Below are 19,198 nucleotides of genomic sequence, written 5' to 3'. Positions count from 1 at the left end.
CCTTCTGTGTGCTCTCTTTCTCTTTCTCTCTCTTTCTCTCTCTGTCAAATAGGTAAAATCTTAAAAAAAGAGAGAGAGAGAGAATGCCCTTCCCCAAATTATATAAACGTCAGATATCATAAACCTAGATGTATCCCTGGATTGAGTTGGAGGTGATAATTCGTTATAGTTGACAATTGAAGCCATGAGAATGACAAAATCTCACAAAAAAGAGAATATAGCAAGAAAAGATCCCCAAGAATAAAACCTTCAGGGACTCGCATTTAAGTGGTGGGTGGAACAGAGCTGGATGAAGAAAGAGTTATCATATAGGTTGGAAGAGCCATGAGAGTGTTGGGGGTTGGGAGACATTTGCTATGTCCAGGATGTCATGCTCAGTGCTTACAAATGTTTCTTTCATTTGTCAACCTGACTGGGCCATGGTGCCCTGATATTTAGTCAAACATTACCTCTGGACCTTTCTGTGAGAGTGTGTGTTTTGGATGAAATTAACACTTCAATCAATGGACTTTGAGTAAAGCAGATTGCCCTCTGGAGTGTGGGTGGGCCTCATCCAGTCAGTTGAAGGCCTGCCTAGAACCAAGACTGACCTCCCCTGAACAAGAGGCAATTCAGCCAGCAGAGGCCTTCAGATCCAGACTGCAGTGTTTTTTCTTCCCTAGGTCTCTAGCGTGCTGGCCCACCCTGCAGATTTTGGACTTGTCGGCCTCCATAATTATGTGAGCCAATTCTTTATAATCGCTCTCTCCCATTTCTCCCACTGGTATATAGATCTCTATATGCATGCTGTTGGTTCTGTTTCTCTGAAGAATCTTGACTGATACAGTCCTATAGGGATCCACACTTGCTTAAGAATGTCCTCGAGAAGCTTACCCAGTGTGAGGGAGGGGTGGAATTCACGTCAGGCAGAGGAGCAGGAGAAGTTTCACTAAAGAGATTGTGTTTAAGGTAGGCCCAGGGGGACGGATTGTATTTGGGTTAGCAGTGACTGGGGAAGCACAATGGAATGGGAGGTGCCGTTACATGAAGAAATGCTTGGAGACTTTTGAGCATTCACGGGAGCCCCGTTTGGATTGAGCGTGATATATATAAGAAATCAGAATGGGCAAGTATCCATCGATCCATGGAAGCCAAAGTGTAGAGGGTGTTTTAATATTAGGAATGAGGTATTTGTCATTCTTTTGGTAGGAAACAGAGAATTATTTCTTTGAGCAGGAAAGTCCCACCGCTGGGGTTCAGAGTACAGACCATCCTAACTAATCCATGAGTTAGGTTCCAACCATTCTTTCCGTATATTGTGTGCCGGGCCCTATGATAAGTATTACAGATACGGTAATAAAAGACACAGCATCTGAATTCAAAGAGCTCGCAGCCTGTGAGGGAATGGGAGATGGGGAAGGGCAATATTATAATGCAATATTGATAAACTCCTTCGTAAGAGTCAGTGTATGGTGTAAAGGGGTCACAGAAGAGAGGCACCTAATCCCCACGTGGACATGGGGCTGGGTTGTCACAGAAAGCTTCCTGGAACAAGTGATCTGGGACAGTTTTTTTGGAATGCAGAATAATTGTCTCGTAGAGATTAGGTCGCATCATTTGAAAAGGAGTTTCATTTAATATGATCCGATCTAACAGAATGTTACAACGGTGGTCAGGTCTCCCACGTCAGACCTCAAAGACTTTCATAACTCAGGACTATCTTACAGCAGTATTTCCTGTCTATGGGTCCCCAAAGCAAGAGGCCTAGGACATCTCAATATGTAAAATCTGAAATTGGACAGATAAGATGTTTAAGCACTTCCATCTTCTTTCCTCATTCTTTTCTTTTGCTTACAGCTTCTCTCCCCAAAAGCTCCGGACCCGAGGCCTTCAGCCTGCCACGAGGCACTCTGTGTCCCTCCCAAACCTGATTTGCCCCAGACTTTCCATTCCTTAGGTGCTTTTGACCTGTGTTAGGAAGAAAGCAATCTGATTGAACTAGTTAATCCTGACCTTGGAATGACTTTCAAACCCTGTTACTCTCCCAGAGCTATTTAAGCCTTCAAGAGAGGCTACTGTAGGGGCGCCTGGGTAGCGCAGTCATTAAGCGTCTGCCTTCGGCTCAGGGCATGATCCTGGCGTTCCGGGATCGAGTCCCGCATCGAGTCCCGCATCGAGTCCCGCATCGAGTCCCGCATCGAGTCCCGCATCGAGTCCCGCATCGAGTCCCGCATCGAGTCCCGCATCGAGTCCCGCATCGAGTCCCGCATCGAGTCCCGCATCGAGTCCCGCATCGAGTCCCGCATCGAGTCCCGCATCGAGTCCCGCATCGAGTCCCGCATCGAGTCCCGCATCGAGTCCCGCATCGAGTCCCGCATCGAGTCCCGCATCGAGTCCCGCATCGAGTCCCGCATCGAGTCCCGCATCGAGTCCCGCATCGAGTCCCGCATCGAGTCCCGCATCGAGTCCCGCATCGAGTCCCGCATCGAGTCCCGCATCGAGTCCCGCATCGAGTCCCGCATCGAGTCCCGCATCGAGTCCCGCATCGAGTCCCGCATCGAGTCCCGCATCGAGTCCCGCATCGAGTCCCGCATCGAGTCCCGCATCGAGTCCCGCATCGAGTCCCGCATCGAGTCCCGCATCGAGTCCCGCATCGAGTCCCGCATCGAGCTCCTCGGCTGGGAGCCTGCTTCTTCCTCTCCTTCTCCCCTGCTGTGTTCCCTCTCTCGCTGGCTGTCTCTCTGTCACATAAATAAAATCTTTAAAAAAAAAAAAAAAGAGAGGCTACTATAAATCTTTGGTGAATTACAGGGAATAAAAACAAGTCCTTTGTGTATTTGTTGATATAGGCCATTTATTTTATTTTATTTTTTTAAATTTATTTATTTGACACAGAGGGACAGCCAGCGAGAGAGGGAACACAAGCAGGGGAGTGGGAGAGGAAGAAGCAGGCTCCCAGCGTAGGAGCCTGATGTGGGGCTCGACCCCAGAACCCCAGGATCACGCCCTGAGCCGAAGGCAGACGCTTAACAACTGAGCCACCCAGGCGCCCCTCATATAGGCCATTTATAAGTCAAGAGTTGAGAAGATGGGGCTACCCATCCGGTGTTCCCATTCAGACTTACTGAGCTTGCCGCTTCAGGAAGTAAATCTCTGCTTCCCAGTTTATATACACTTACCTTTAGTATCATTAAAATATTGTTGATTTGGCATCTGATGGACCAAAACGAGTTTTGAAATTTTTTTCGAATGAATTAAAGCAGAGGATTTAAAAATCTGCTTCTTCAAAAAGAATTTCTGACTCATTGTCATAAGTGGAAGAAATCATGATATTATTTCATTTCTTTCCTGCTTCCTTTGAATACTAAGCTGGGGGAATTCTCTGCATAGCTACAGTAGCATAGCTGTTTTTCTAAGAGGAACTAATTTTTCAAAAAATCACACATAATGTACATTGCATGACTTGGATTCGATAAACAAATTTAATTGAAAACTGGTGATTTGGCTCCTCTTCCTTAAACACCTTTGGAAGACAAGACTTGTTGTAATATGTCCTAATGCTAACACCAGGAGTTTTAAGGTCATAACATTTGAAACTTTAGCAGAGGAGGGAGTGGTTCCTTATTAAATCAGTGCTTCCCAAAACTCAGGTCACCAGGCTGACCCTGCGTCATTCCTTCATCATCATCATCATCACAGGTTATGTTTATTAAGTATTTAATTCACAACAACCTCATATAAAGTACAGTTATCACCTCCTTTTCCTGGATGAAGATACTGAAGCACAGAGAGGTTAAGTAACTTGCTTCACGTTACCCAGTAATTGGTAAAGCTAGGATATAAACTCTGGCAGTTTCAAATTCCCTCCCTGCCCCTCGCCACCCCATTTGCCCATCCACTCAGTAGATCTGGAATGAGCCCTGAAATCAGTATTCAAGTCTCCGGGTGATTCTGAAGCAAAGACAGGTTTGGGCACTATCCCATTAAATGAATTTACTTGGCACCGGATGGCTGTTTCTTATCGATGACTTAGAAATAACAGCTTCTATGGCTAGTCAATGACACAGCACTCTTTCATTTGATCAGTAAACACATATGTTTGAACACTCTTCAGTGCTCTTCAGGCACAATACTGAGGGGCCTGGTGAACTTTAGAATTACTGCATGACCCAAGGCACACACCGTTTGGTTTAAAGGCATACGTGATAAGTTGGCAATTAGGAAGCGATCACAAAAGCCTGGGTAGAAGGTGTAGCTAGGCTTCCTGGAAGGGGATGTGAGCTGGATATCAAAAAGAGAGCAGGGTTTGCAAATGTATGAAAGGAAGAGGGAACTATTTCTGTTAAGGGAGGAAGCGAGCACTCATAAACAGTGATTTAAGACTGGTATTTGTGAGCCAATAGTAGGCCCAACAAGACTGGGTGAAGCTGGGACTTCCTTTTGGGAGGTGGCTGGAAATAAATTTGGAAAAGTAAGTTAGGACAAGATTATGGTAAGCCTTAAGTGCTGGGTCAGAGCTTGGACTGAACCCTATGAACAATGGGGGCCATTAAAAAGTTTGAAAGGACAAAGATACAATGACGAAGGTATCAGCCGGGAAAGAACTCTCTGCAGTCAGTCACTGCATGGACTGGAAGGATAGACAAGAGATCAGAATCAGGAAAACCATTTAGAAGGTTAAAGGAACAGTATAGGTGTGGGAATCTATCTTAGTGAACTAGTGGATGTATGTGGACCTGGGAGTCCCCAGATCAGGTTATGCCACTGACCAAGCTGAGAGATGTGAAGCAAATTACCTACTATCTCTCTGAGTCCTAGGATTCTTCATTGGAAGATGGGTATAATTATGATCGTGTCTGCCCTCACAGACCGAGCCAAAACAGACAGAGGATTTCTCTAGGATGGTGACCACCTCTGGAGTACAAGGTAAACAGGTCAGAATCTTGAGTTTTCAGGCCCCTGTGACTTGGAAAATGGAAGACACTTTATGGAAGACGAGGACAGAAAGGGAACTAATACTTAATGTTTTGGAAATTATGCTGAGATTATTAAGGAATTATCCTTCCCAACAACATTAAGAGGTAGGTATTTTTATCCCCATTTAACAGTTAACTAGAGGAAAAGATAGTTTGAGTCTGAATATAAACTTGAGTCTGCTTAATCTAAAACCAGGGCTTTTCGAACTACGTCATATTGCTTTAGGCATGTAAAACTCTATTTTATTTCATTGGTTTGGGCCTAATATTCTAGCCTGAGACTATTTTGAATTTTTATTCTGACCTCTATCCAGGTAATCATCCCTCCAAACTTTGTGTCATCTGAAAGAGGGACATCAATTACGCTGAGGTGGGGGAGAAAGATGGAGGAAGGATTTTTTTTGGAGTGGAAAGAGAGTAGATGCCCTTGATCTGTTAGGTCTGAGGCAAAGGTTACCTGCCCAGAGTAGAAGTGGTGTAGATGCAGCCTGGTTGTGAAGTGGCAGGAAAGCCAATGGAATAGTCTAGCTGCTAAGAATGATAGTGCAGATGGGTGGAGAGTAAAGGACAGAAGGAAGTTAACAACCTGGACGGAGGCAGGGAGACGTGGAGAGGGTGGTATAGGTGGATGAAATACTTCTATCAAAGAAAAACAGAAAATGCGATAAACAAACAGTAAAGAGAGAGTTGGCCCACTCAGCTGGTATATTAGCTGTGGGAGGTTGCAGACAAGGCGGCCATATTGAATGATAACATTGAAGAACATGGGTTAGGGAAGATGAGATAGACCGTTGTCTGAGGAAAGCTCAGGTTCCAGGAGAGGCGAAGAAATGAAGATATGAAGCCATGTATGTATAGTGGAAAGCATCGTCCACAGGGACAAGCCTTCCATTTTTACCTTCAGTCTTACCCTGTACCCACAAAAAGTTATTAAATATATGTAAGTGTTCTTTCAACTAGGTTATTTATAAGTATGGGATATAAACCAAGAATTTTTAACCCCTTGCATGGGCTGAGATTACACACTTCGGTGAAATGCAATACTTCTAAAGGTATTTAGGTGTTACAAAAGACCATTTCAATGGAAGGAACCACCTACTACCAGTGGGATGTTTCTTCCAAGAAAAACCCATGTTAATCAGGATAAACTGTGGACCCTGGGCACAGCTTTCTGCTCTGGGCCTAGGATTTCTACCCCAAGGTCATACTAGAATCTCTGTCCTGTTTTAGTTTGAAGCAGAACAGGAAGTTACATTCACCGCATCTTTTGCCCAGATGGGATCATTAGAAAGCCTTCCTTGCTTGTTCATGGAATTACCCCGCTCTCTGGTATGTTGGGAACCGTGGTATTAAAGCAAGAGCCCCTCACTAAGTGTGGGGCAAGTCCATGCTTTCTCCACCCTTTGTCACCGTAGGAAGCCCAGTGGCTATTTGTGCTGCCAAAATGAGTAGAGTATTTCAAGTACCCAAGTGACAGTTAATTTCAAGTGAATGTCATTAACTACTTCAGGTTACACGTGAAAACATTTAAGTCATCTCCTACCATCCACACATGTAAATCCTTATTCTCTTCTTGATTTGTTTCTACAAAGACTAATGGTAGAGTGATTCTTTGTCACTTGCCAAAAAAAGAGTTGGTTAAAGAGTTTATGCAGGGAAGCCTAGCTGGGTTTTCCTTGAGAAACGCTTTTAAAGAGAGAGACACACACCGGTAAGCTCAGGCTTCCAGGTACTGATTGTGAAGGCCTGCAGGTGTAAAGGGGCTCGAGAACCCACTACACGTTTCTTTGAAGTCTGTGCCTGATTTTCAGGGTCACTTGCCCATCTCTGACTTGCTCCTCGCCCCGTCGGATGTTGCGGGAGGCATATCAACTGGGTGTACTTGTGGTTGTGTTCCATGTTGGCTCGGGCTGTGTGTGGTGTGTGCGCACAGGAGAGGGGCGGGAGGAGGTGCAAGACCCTCTCTTTCAGGGTGTTTTGGGGGCCGTTTCTGCAGAGGCTGGTGCCCCCAGCCTAAAAAGGTGACCCCTCCTCGTTAGGTCCGAAGTGGCGGGAAGCCGGGTCTTCAGAGGCTCCCAAAGGCGAGGGAGGCTCTAAAACCTGGAGGAGGATCCGGTGCGCCCGGCAGCGGATGGCGCGGCGCTCGGGGGAAGGGGCCACGGGCTTTCAGGTAGAAACACGCCCCGCTCGCGGATCCTCGGCCGGCGCGGGGGGCGACCCCAGGGCAGTGGCCGCGCCGGGCGGGAGGTTTCCGGGCCCCTCCCGCGCCTCGGGCTTGTGGGGAGATGGCGGCGACGGTTTCCCGGCTCCCCCGCCCCGGACGCCGATGGCGGTGCGTTCCGGCCCTCCCCTACCAGCTTCTCCCCCACGGTAGCCGGAGCCGGTGAGGCCGGGAGGGCGGGGAGCCGAGGAGGAAAGGCGAGAGGGCGGAGGTTGCGTGGTGCAGGCGGCGGCGGCGGCGGGAGGAGGGCCGGCGGGCGGGCAGGGGAGGAGGAGGAGGCGGGAGCCGTGTCGCACGCAGCTCCAGGCGGGGCAGCCCCGGCGGCTGAGGGACACAGCCAGACCTTGGCGGGACGGGGATTTAACCGGGGCCCGGGCTCAGCGACCAGGTGAAGACGTTGCCCGAGCCCTTTAGGCACCAGGGAAATGCGGGTGAGTGGCGGCGACGCGGGGGCCGAGGGCAGGCGGCCGCGGCGGCGCAGGCCCGGGCCGGAGCCGCGGTGTCGCAGTGACTGGGGCCGCGGCGGCCGAGACCAGGCGCCCGGCGAGGCCTGAGTCGCCGAGCCGAGCCGCAGCGGGGCGGAATGGCGGCTGGGCCGGGGGACTCGTGGGCGGAGGACGCCGGGGCGGGTAGGGGAGCGAGTGGGGCCCGGCCCTGAGTCACTCCGGCCGGCTCGGGCCTGGCCTGGCCGGGCCGCGGCCCCGGACGCGGGCTCCGAGCGGCCAGGCCTGGACTACGCACTGGGGAAAAAAAAAAAAAAGCCCGATTCATCGCGCCCGAGGCGGCGGCCTTGTGGCGCCGGCCTCTCTCTCTCGGTCGCGACCGGGCTCAGGCTGCGGGGCTGGGCGGGCGAGCGAGCGGCCCCGGGCAGCCCGGGCGTGCGCGCCTCGCCTCCTCCTCGTCTCCTCTCGTGCGGCGACCCCTTGGGGCGCCCGGGCTCATGCCCTTTCTCCCCCACCCCCTCGGGACCGCTAGTCCCCTGTGCGTCTCTTTTTCCCTGTCGACTCGTGCTCTCAAGAAAGTACTGGGTTCGCGCGCAGGAGGAGCCGCGGAGCCGGGCTCTGCTTTCCGGTTCCCCGCCCGCGGCTCTCGGGGTCCCCGCCTGCATTGTTGCGACTGTGTAGATCGCTATTATTGGGTAACAGTCGCCCCTTTGCCCCGTTCTCTCGGGGGAGCGGATCGGGGAAGCGTGCAGGGATGCGAGTGCGGGGGCCGAACGGGACGGAGCCCCCCGGTGCCCGCGAGTCGGGCCGGGCCTCGGCGCGCCCCCGGCCCTGCGCCCGGCGGGAGCGCGCGCTGACCCCGCAGGTAACCCGGGCGCGGGCGGCCAGCGTGGGGCGGGGTCGCCGCGAGCCTCTCTCCGCCACCTGTGCAGTGCTGTGTTCTGTGGGCGAAATGGTTAAGCGAGAGGGAAGTGCTTTATGAACATTCCTTGAGACTGATCCCCAAAGTTAAGGGTTTTCTGTCTTTAGCGAGCTCTTTGCCAAAAACAGGATTCTCTTTTCCGATTGGATCGCTGCTGTTGCCTTTAGTTCGTAGTTGGGGTTAGTGGTAAGTGTGCAAATACGGAATTGCAGTTTTTTATTTGCTGTGTGTGTAATTGTCCTTCCCTGAAGTGGCATTTAAGACCGTCAAAGTTTGGAGTGGAGTAAATGGTCACACTGTTTTTGAAATGCGCTTATCAGAGTGACAGAAGGGGAACTAAATTCACTTTTACTTTGGGCCCTAAGTTCCTAGGACCTAAACCTATCCTGTCACTAGGCAGCAGCGTGTGCAGTTTGAAGTTTAACACTTCATTTTGTGGCTACTTTGTTTACCTGATTTTCTGAAATCCTGGGGAGTTTATGGCTTGTGTAGCGCGATAAGTATTGTTTGAAAAGCAAAACCAGTTGATTTGTTTTAAAAGAAATTTGGACTTTCTTTGTTTAAAAAGGGTTCTTGGATACTAGAAATTTTTTTTATTTGGAAGTGCTGTTTATTGCTTTCCATGGTAAGTCAGACAGGTCGCATTTCCAATTCCGAAGGAAGCAAGCTTTAACCCTACTATGCCCATTTTTGGAGGTTTCGGGAGACTGCTTATTAAGTTTGAGAAGGGTGGCTGAATTACTCTCTGAAAATATTAAACTTTTTTTCCTCGTTGGCACCATCTTTTAAAAACGATTTTGCCAAAAGGAAAAGTTAACACTGTAGATACACTAGGATTTTAACTTACAGTACCCTCCCTCTTTCAGCCACATGCTCAGGTCCTGGCCGCCATGTCCCCCAGTCCTAATGTCTGGGAGGCCACATCAAGAGGCCTGAGGGACACGTGAATGGCTGGGCTGATTTTGCAGTTTGCTTCCATATTACAGCCCCTAAGACTCCTTTTCCTCTTGCTGAATATTGTCTTCTAGTGGTAATTAACTTAGTGTTGATTGTCATTACAGCCTTTATACGTTTCAGACTGTGAATTCTTTGAAGGTAGGGGGTATGCCTTATTTTTGCATCCCCAAAGTAGCATAGAACTTGCTACCTCAGTTGTTTTTTGAATGAGTAAATCTAGAATAATTCTGATACCCAGCATTTGACCACTTCTGATGTGGGCTGCAGAAAACACTTCTTATGCTGGTAGTACTGCAAGTTTTATTATAATTGCTGTTACAGACAGCCAGGATCGAATACAGTGCCCCAACAAAAAAAATGCTCAGGTTTTCTTTAGCTACAGAAATCCAGGAAAGTGATAAGAAAACAAGTGGTGAAACTTCAGTTAGCTTTTTTCCCCTTCAGAACTAGTTTTAAGGTGCCGCTTTTTATTTTTTTGCAAAAGATTGAAGTATTTTCCCCCAGGTTAAGTATTGCAGCCTTGCTTTTGAAGTGAAATCTCTTGGTAGCTGAGGCTTTTCCCTGCTCAAGAGCTGGCACGCACCCAGTGGTGCTGCTGGAGTCGATGTGGCCTCTCTTGCAGGAGAGACCATTCTTAGGTCCTTGAGGGCCTTTGTTCAGAAATTCACTCCCAGTATACCCAGCAGGCGTAGTGTGTCTTTCTTTCAGCGTGGCAAATCAAAATGTACTTTATTTTTTCTTAAGATTTTTATTTTTTCAAGTATCTCTGCACCCAGCATGAGGCTCGAACCCCCAACCCTGAGATCAAGAGTTGCATGCTTCACCGACTGAGCCAGCCAGGAGCCCCCAAAATGAATGTACTTTAAATTGAGGAGTTGTTACTTGCCATTCTTCAAATTAAAAATGAGGGCCCAAAAAACTTAGGTATGTGTTTGTATTTTCCTTCTTTGCTGTTTCAGCCCTACAGAGTTCCCAAAGCCGCAGGCCTTCTATCTTCAGCAGCTGAGTCTATCTGGAATAGGATGGCTTTGGGGGACCATAGGCTTGTTTTGAACTTTGTCTTTTAGATATGCCTGGGCAAAAGAGTGTACCGTTTTTTTCAGGGCCAATTCTAGGTTCACTTTGCTCTTTTTTCTGATACCTGGTACTTCCTCAGTAAAGTGTGTTGTTTACTTTTCAAAACTGAGAAGTACATGTTAAATGAATCAAATTTGAGTAAAACCCTTAACTTTATTCCATTACTAAGGACTTTCAGCTTCCTGTTTATAACACGTTTGTTTAATAATGCATGCTATAAACAGAATTATGATACTTAATGACATTAAAATTTTTATTCATACAGATATTTTCCAGCCATAAGTATGTTACTTATTCATTCATTTATTTTTGTTTAGGACATTTTGCATAGAACATTTTGCTTGGTAGAGAAAACCTGGGGTCTAATTCGAGCTTAACTTGCTGGGCCTGTATTTCCTCATTTGTAAAATAAGATGGTTTTTAATTGATACTATTTCAAGATTTCTTTAGGCCTTCAAAGTGTGTGGATTCCGTGGGAATATCATCGCTTTTAACAACATTTGAAAAACTGTTCTCTTCTAAAGCATAATCTTACTCATGTTTGAAAAGCTGACTTGTGAAGCTAAGTTTGATAGTCATTTAAATTTTTTTTCCTCGGGGAACTTGGATTAAGTAAGCAGCATCCCCTCATTGACTTCCGCGCCTTGCTTCAGCGTCACTGTGGTGGTTTCCCATGCTGCCTTCCGTCTGCTGCTGCCCCAGCTTCCGCTCTGTCTAGAGTACCGTATTCCCTTCTGTCACCTGACAGAGTCCTGCTCCTTCAGGAAAGGCTCTGCTTAGGCCCTGACCTCTTGTCCCGTCGCATCCCAGGCTAGGAGCCCTCCCTGGGATCCCATGAGGCCCTGCCTTGGTCACTGACCTAGCACCTCACTCTTTGACCGGACTTGGTGGTTTCTCCCACTAGACGGACCTCCTTTAGGGCTGGGAGTGTATCATATACATCTGTCCCCTGTGCCTAGCACGGTGCCTGAGTCAACATTCGTTTAACTCCTACTGTGTTCAAGAACACACACCCGCCTAGAATCTTCCCCAAACTCCATGAAGTGTCAGTACCGCTGCCTGCTCTGCCTTGTAGCGTGTAGGTGGAGAGCCTGAGGCTGTGAGCAGTTAAGGCCAGGCCTAGTAGGTTGTGAGCCTAAAACAGGACAGAGGGACTCCAGAACTCCAGCTCACAACCAGACACTTCCTAAGTAGAGGAGAAGAGATCAGAATGAAAATGTTTAAGGATTGATAACTGATAGTTGATAGTTATGACCGTTCATTATGCAGAACTCCAGGTGACCACCAAGCATGAATTTACTCTTCTTGGTCTTTCAGTAACTGGTGGACGTGGAAGGAGAGTAATTGGACACTGGTGGGATAGAAATGAACAGTTCTGGAACTTCGAACTGTCGTTGAATTGGGTGTGATGTGATTCATTGGCCTTGCAAAAATTTATAAAACCATTTTAAGACTATTCAGATCTAACAAGTTGCGATTTTTAAGAAGGCCCATATGAGAAAATATTTTGGAAAACAGGGCGTATGAAATGTGTGCAGCCATTTAAAATCTGTGCATAAAGTGTGTATGCACTTGTGAAAATATTTAAGGTAGTGCCAAAAGGTAATTTTACGGTGGTGAACTTGTGTGCTTTTTAATATCTTTCAAAATTGAAGGAACAAAACCTACTACAAATGATCTTGGTGAAAGCCTCTCCCAGTGTAGTAGGGCGTCCCACCAGAAGTAGGGACTGTAAAGGAAAACAGTTCTGTAAAGGGCAAAATCAGAGTTAGTAAGCCTCTGTGTGCTAAAATGCCAGGAATAAGGGCAAGTGGCAAACTGAAAGGAATATTGTGACTTAGAAGCAGTTTAACTTTCCTTTAAAAAGAGGGCTTGTAAGCCAATAGGATAAAAGAAGGAGCAGGAAACCTGAAGAAAGGATTTGGCTTCACCAGCCATACTCCTAGAAATGCCAGTCAGCGAGATACTGGTCTTGAAAATTTTGGCCTAGATTAAAAAATAAACCACTTCTGGTGAGGGTATGGAGAAATAAGCCCGCTCGCACGTCGCTAGAAAGAGTAATTTAGTTTGACTTTTCTGAGAGAAATATGTGACAAACGCATACAAAATATGTGTGCCCTTTGAAATAGCTAATCTTCTAAAGTTTAGTCTAAGAGAGAAACTAATTAGTAGATTAATACTTTGTCATGAGAACACTGGTTTAACACCTTCGTGAGCATGTGTTCAGTTTTTTGCTATTAAGGATGATTATTTCATCATTTTTAGATAACTTTGCATTTCTGTAATTCTGTATTTAATGATTATTCAGTGAATATTAAACAACAGAAACAATATATGTAATGTCTAAAATTTTAGGTTGGTATGTGAGTATATACGTTAGGAAAGGAGGGGGATCCTAAACCAAAAAGTTACTAGTGATTATCTCCAAGCAGTGGATTTATGGGTTATTTTTAGTTTAGTCTTGTTTTCATTTTTTCCTCCAGTGTTCTCCAGTGCACATGTATTTATAATACAGTGGAGTAATTGGTAAAAAACAACCCAAAAAAGGCCAGTAGAGCCAGTGGGACTCCTTGCCGGTGCGTGTTTCTGCTTGGGGTCGTGCTGAAGTGGCCTCGGTGTTGGCGTCGCAAGCCGCCCCTGTCCAGGTGAGCCGCACGGACCGTTCAGTATGCGAGGGCCCGGCGCCTGGTCTTCCCCTTCTTTCCCCCGTGTGTCCATCCTTCAGCTGCTTCAGGTCCCCTCAGATGTCACGCTCTCCGTGAAACCACCTTAATCTCATGAAGCTCATTTACGTTTTGATATTTTATAACACCGAATTCCGTACTGATCAATTGTCTTGAGTGTGGCAGCTTCCTTTTCTTAGTGACACGGTAAACTTGGTGCCCTTTTTTGCTTATCTGGTAACTTCTAGTGACAGTAGGTGCATTTTTAGATTGAATGTGTACACCTCTTGTCGTTGTGCTTCCTATAAATTTGCTAAAAATTGGAAGAAAACTTTTTTTGGCACACCTTGTGCTGTAGCTTGGAAAATTGAAATGTTACCATCGACTTAAGAAATGCATTCTAAATGACAAATGAGGAATGCCGGTGGAGTGATGAGAAACGAGGTGCGCGGGAGTACGGCACCAAATGCCAGGACTAAAATGCCTTTACTGTGTAGAAATTAGTTAACCATATACCAACTGAAATAGCTAAGTGTGCCTGAGGAGCCCCGAAAGTCAGGACGTGGGGGGAAGGCCGGGCCTCTGACCTCCCTCCCTGCAGGATGGAAGGAGGCCTGCTCTGGCCAGACTGGCAGGGCTGGGGCACGTGTAGCTTGCGGGAGGGTGGAGAAGAGAAGGTCCAAGAGTGCTTTCTTCTGACTTCCACCACGTTAAAGATGTAAAACCCGGGAAGAATTTCCTTGCCGGTCCATCCTACGTGTAATAATACCCCTGTTTACTCAGCACTTGGCACGTGCCAGAGATCAGGCCGAGCCCACGCCGCTGACTTTGGAGCTGCTGCCCCTCGGCTTTCGGCTTCGGGCGAATGAATGCCTCCGTTTGGGCAGAATTTCTCTGTGTCCCTGGTTGATGGTAGCCGCGGACACGGTGCCGGAACGTTTTACTGGTGCTCGCGACTCCCCCAGTCGGTGTCTCCCATTCGATACGGTGAGGAAAGGCTACCAACAGGGACACCCGGAAAGCACAAAGCCGGGGAAGGCGTAGTGATGCTGAAGATACTCAGCCTGTCGAGCAGTTCGCCCAGCATCCTCGCTTCTGCGGTACCTTCGAAAACGTTCTGTGTGTAGGGACTTCGCCGTGGACGGGTTTGTCTCGGCTACAGTCCAGCCGGGCGGTTTTCTGGTGGGCCGCATCGTGCGGATAATCACTCCTGTGTGGGGAAGCTTCCTTTGCTTGTGTCTTCTTGTTTGTTCATTTTGGGGTCACTTTTTTTTTTTATAATGAAGGTGCTCAGCTTTACTACGTATTTACTACTCCACGTCACTGCATTTTCAGTATTTTTATTTATTTGTTTAGAGCAATATTTGCCCATCTGTGTTCCGTGACATGTAAGGTATGAGGGTGGGAGGGAAGACCTGTGAATAAATTTAGGAAATGCTGGGCTGCATATTGAGGGACCTTTAACATGTTAATATATGTTGCTGTTACAGGGAGATCTATATCTTACAGGGATTCATGTCTTGCAGGGTGTGTACGTCTGTATTTATGTGAGGTTTACCCTTAATTTAACATAGCCTTTAAAGGAAGTAGGAAGAAAACCCTACTCCCATATTCAAGGCCGCATTTTGTTTTGTAGGACACATACTGATTTTAGAGTCGTAGAATGAAAATATGTGCCTTGTAGTAGCAAGTAGTAGTGGTAAATCGAGCGTTCACTTCTGTCTTTGGTGAAGCACTGATTGAGTCTGGAGGTGCTGGTGTTCTTTGGAGCAGTGTGGGAAGTGACGGAGATACTGGGAGCCTAATGAGTACAGTTAGATATGTAGTTGTCTAGAAACGATTTCTGCTTCAGTTTATTCCTGTCTGAATCCTAAATGTTGTTAAAGGAAGTAGCTGAAAAAAATGTTTAAAGTGCACGGGTTTGCATTAATCTATATTCACTGCTGAGAACAACAGAAAGAGTGTATCACTCACATTTTCTTGGTAGTGTTGTATTAAAAGTACTTTTAAAACCTGGAAAATACTGGTTTATGACATTAACTACAAAGATATTTCCAAAAAAAAAAATTTTTTTTTTTTCACGAAAACTCTTAACTGTCTGGACTGGAAAAGCATTTCAGTCCACTGAAAATCAGACTTCATGTCTCATTATTCTCCTAGATTCTTCCCTGGTGTGTGACATTGGTTCTCCTGCATTTCTAGCTCCGTGTTTTCCAGAGTGTGAACAGCGTTCCCAGGGGACATCAGATTCGTTTGGGAGGGTTTGTTTTCCAGGTCACCCTTTTTCTTCTTGAAAGATCTCTTGGCATTAGCTTCTGCAGAGACTCGTTTGTTCTCCTAGTTACATCTTTTCTTCTCCTGATGGACGTTCAGGAGATCCCTTTTTGACTTGATTCTCTGTTCCAGTTGATTTTGCTGTGGGGCTTTCCAGTTTTGTTTGGGCTGAAGCAGTTGTGATGGTTCTAACTGTTGGCCCACTGGCCTCCTCTTGAGCTTCACTCCGTCATCCTCCTGACTGTCCTCCTGGCTTTCTGTCCAGCTGCCCTGCCTTCCGTCTCTGCTTGTCCCAGACTCCCCTCACTTGCTCCGAAAGCCGAATCCAACTTCTCTCTTGCTAGCGTTGTATCTGAGACTTCAGTATGTTCCTCTTGTGTCCATGTTCACTGAGCTACGCAGTCTTACCGGTTCTTTCTTCAAAATGCTCTGTACTTGCACCTTCTTTTTTGGTTCTAGCACCAGCGTCATGTTGCCTTTACCTCCTCGTGCTGCTTCACCTGTATTCAGGATTTGCTGGGGGGTCTGGTGACTAAACCGTGATTTGGTAGAGTGGGCTGGGCTTTTGGTTCTTGATGGTCCTTTGCCTTGTGATCCCATCCCCTTCCCAAGTCCCGCTCCGGCCACAAAGCTAGCTTCTGCCCCGCGTCCTTGACAGCGGGCAGCCGGGTGTGTTTCTGGCCGTTTGTCCTGTCCTGATTCTTCATACTGGGAGTATGATTTCTCTAATAAAATTTAACGGAATTTCAATAAACTAAACCAATTTGGGGGAGTTCTGTTAACATAGAGACTTTTACCTGCAGTGTAGAAATTTTCTTTTGATAGGGTGATTTTTGGAAAATGTCTATGGTTAAAGAATTCAAACCAACAAGCTACGTTACACTAAAATTTCCTTGTGAACGTCTAGATGTGTAAGGTAAACATCCGCATTGCTTTTTTTGATAGATATATTAGGGGTATAAGTGTGTGTGTGTGTTTGTAACTAGGACAGTAGATTCCCTTAATAGTTGTAGTGAAAAGTAATTTTAAAACACATTCAGATGACTCCTTTGGCAGCAGTGAATGGAACTACAGTTTCACATTATAAAGAGGATTTTTTTTTTTTTTTCAAAACGCGGAGGAGAGGGTTTTGTTTTATTGAAGGTGTTAGTATAGACTCAGTGAACACATCCATACTGTGTGCGGTCTGAAAAAGGATTAATCCTAAAATGTGGTGCTTTCTATAGTTCATTGCACTTATACCTTGCATAAGTTGGTTCCTTTGCAAAGTGTTGATGTGTAAGTTTTATTTTAGAAAATTGAGTTGTTTGTGAAGCCCAAGCCCTGTGAGGTGTCCATTTTTTTGAAGATTTATTTATTTGAGAGAGAGAGAGCATGTGCAGGGGGGAGGGGGAGTGGGGGAGAGAGAGACTTAAGGAGGTTTCATGCTCAGCACAGAGCGTGAGGTGGGGCTCCGTCTCACCTGAGATCATGACCTGAACCAAAACCAAGAATCAGATGCTTAACCGACTGAGCCACCCAGGTGCCCCCTTTTTTCGTATTTATGTGTGGGTTTTAATTACTGTAGACGTGCAAAGGAGGCACTTCTATGTTTCTTCTACCCCTGAATAATAACCTAAAAAATCACCGTTTTATGGTGACTACAAAAACCAGTTGATTGTGCACCCTATGAGAGAAATGCACTACACATTTTGCAACTATAAAGACATCTCTTGACTCCGAGCAGTTCCTTTCCTTTCTTTCTTTCTTTTTTTTTTTAAGTGAAAATGCTAGGAGCTTAAATCTGTTTCAGAATCCTCTTAGGTGAAGCTGATATTTTGCGTTTACCACATTTTCCCCTTTGTTATGGATGTGGCCAGATTGTTTTGAGTCAGGGTTGGGAGCAAGATTCAAAAGAAAAAAAAAAAAAAAAAGCCCCCTCCCCCCCTGCCTCCAAAACAACAACAACAACTCGCTTTGTTGAAGGTTATCATCAAATGGCGTGTTTTCATGAGCTTAGATGATGTACTCAAATAATTGACAGACTGAATTTAGTATTACATTTGATTGACTCAAAGCCCTGGTTTAAATACACATAGTTGTGTATTATGTATCCTCACCATACCTTTTCCCCAGTATTTATAATGTCAGAAAATATAAGTACTTGATGTTGTAGTAGCTACTAAGGCCTTTTTCAACAAGCTCCTTTTTATCTGGTACAGCAGTTGAACACTGTGCACAGAAGGGGGTGCAGATCTCTGGCAGGCAGACCCACAAGAGCAGTAGGTGGCATTAAGCTCATAGTAACCCTAGTAATCAAGACCATTGTCCATGCACTGGGAACATTTCACCTAAAGGAAGAGGATTCTTGATTTCTCCTGGTATTTTCAGGAAAGTGAATAAATTGTTAGGATGTGTTCAAAACAAAATATAAAAGCTGTAAATCAGAGTGTTGGGGTAGGACTGTTTATCCTTTTTTTTTTTTTTATTGAGGGGGGGAGAGACTCTCCAGCAGGCTCCCCCCCCACCCCCCACCTGGCCGGCCTGAGCTGGTGCGGGCTCTATCTCACCTCTCTGAGATCATGACCTGAGCTAAAATCAGGAGTTGGATGCCTAACTGACTGAGCCACCCAGGTGCCCCTGTTTATCCTCTTTAAACCAATTTGTAGTGAAATGGGAAGTGTCTTTGAAAGTTCACTTAGTCAGGGAAAGTTGCTGACCCGAATTTTGACTCAGGGTTGAATTTTTTTTTTAGAATTTTTTTTTTCAAGTAATCTTTATCCCACAGTGTGGGACTTGAACTCATGACCCCAAGATCAAGGGTTGCACGCTCTGTAAACTTAGCCAGCCAGACGCCCTCAGGGTTGATTTTTTAGTATTAGTGGCAAGAGAAGTGATGATTGAAAAAACCCAGATTAGGTGGACCGTCTTGTTCCCCTCGAGATGGGGTGGCTTTCACAGGCCGCTCATTGAGCAGGTATTATGTCAAGCTTTAGCACTCAGCCGCTAGAGGGCCAACTGTTCAGCACACATGCGGAAAATTTGGAAATTAGTTGAAGGGCACTGTGGGAACTCTAAGTTGAAACTTCATCTAAGTGGAAGGTATAGCTGTTGTGGTAAAATAGTGCACCCTTTACTGAAGCGGCCCCGTGCACGAGCCTTTCCAAGAGAGGGCGAGCCTGGCCACCCGGGTGCCGCACGTGATCGTGCCGCCTCCGCTGACCGTACGCGTCTGCATGCACACCCTCAGCGGCCTGAACGTGTTTCCCGGACCACCGGTGGGTGCCCTGCTCGTCTCAGGAGGGAATCATGCCTTGCTGTTTGTGTTTGTGTAGCTGCGTTAGCCTGGGTCCTGAAAATGCTGTGGCACCAAGACAAATTTCTTGGATGCTGGTGAGCAGTGAAAGCTCTTTAGAAGTGGGTTTTCCAAACTTAATGAATCCACTATGACAGAAGCTCACCCATTAACTAGTAAGACAGATAAGAAACGTTTTTCAAGTCGGTATCTTAAAGCGTTCTGTTAAAAACCTATTTGGTGGTAGAAGGAAAGATTCAGATGCGTTCTAGGAAAGCGTGAGATTTCAAAGAAAATTTGAACCTCTGGCAACTACTTCTGGCTCCATCCCCAGGTCTGTCAATACAGAGCTCCCACCTTCTGATGACCGATACACTTCCGTGGGAATCTTTGGAAAATACTGCCCTTGGTG

At 46.5% G+C, this 19,198-nt stretch overlaps 1 protein-coding gene across 2 annotated transcripts in view; it reads left to right on the top strand.

The window, feature by feature from the left end:
* The first annotated feature begins 7,216 nt into the window (after positions 1-7,216).
* CUL1 (cullin 1) overlaps positions 7,217-19,198 on the top strand; it is a 102,196-nt gene continuing 90,214 nt past the window's right edge. The window contains exon 1 of one of the 2 annotated variants that reach the window (XM_040643862.1): positions 7,217-7,338. The gene's annotated coding sequence lies outside the window, so the exon portion shown is untranslated. Of the gene's footprint in view, positions 7,339-7,452; positions 7,608-19,198 lie in introns of those variants that run through there. The other variant, XM_040643861.1, reaches the window with a different exon arrangement.

Source organism: Ursus maritimus, unplaced genomic scaffold (assembly GCF_017311325.1).
Source record: "Ursus maritimus isolate PB19 unplaced genomic scaffold, ASM1731132v1 scaffold_3, whole genome shotgun sequence".
Classification (NCBI taxonomy): domain Eukaryota; kingdom Metazoa; phylum Chordata; class Mammalia; order Carnivora; family Ursidae; genus Ursus; species Ursus maritimus.
The sequence above is the reverse complement of the archived record's forward strand: the minus strand, read 5'-3'. Positions and strand labels throughout refer to the sequence as shown.